Raw genomic sequence first — 413 nt, forward strand, 5'->3', positions numbered from 1 at the left:
GGCCCCCGGGGCTGCCGCTGGGATCTGTGCAGGACACGCCATGGAGCACTCTTGGCAACAGCAAAGGGCAGGCACCTTTCCAAACAGATGTCACTCACATTTTTAACCCCCACGAAGTGCAAGATCCTGAGCCTGCTGGGTGAGTAGCATGACGCTCCCCACCACGGCTCAGTGGCAGGAGCGGCACTTCGCCCTCGTTGTTTCGGGGTAAGCAGGCGTGCTTGATGGGACAAGAGTGAGCTGGGGCCCGTGCCGGCACTCGCCAGCGCAGGCGGCAGTGCCTGCGAAGGAAGCAAGAGGCTGGGGAGAGCACTTGCAGGAGAGGAAGGGCTATGCTCTCCCACCACCCCTGCCAGATCTGTCTTTCCTGAAGGAGGCTTCCCATGGCTGCACCCATTTTCTGAGAGTGTCTG

Source organism: Phaethon lepturus, unplaced genomic scaffold (genome assembly GCF_000687285.1).
Source record: "Phaethon lepturus isolate BGI_N335 unplaced genomic scaffold, ASM68728v1 scaffold35357, whole genome shotgun sequence".
Taxonomy (NCBI): Eukaryota; Metazoa; Chordata; class Aves; order Phaethontiformes; family Phaethontidae; genus Phaethon; species Phaethon lepturus.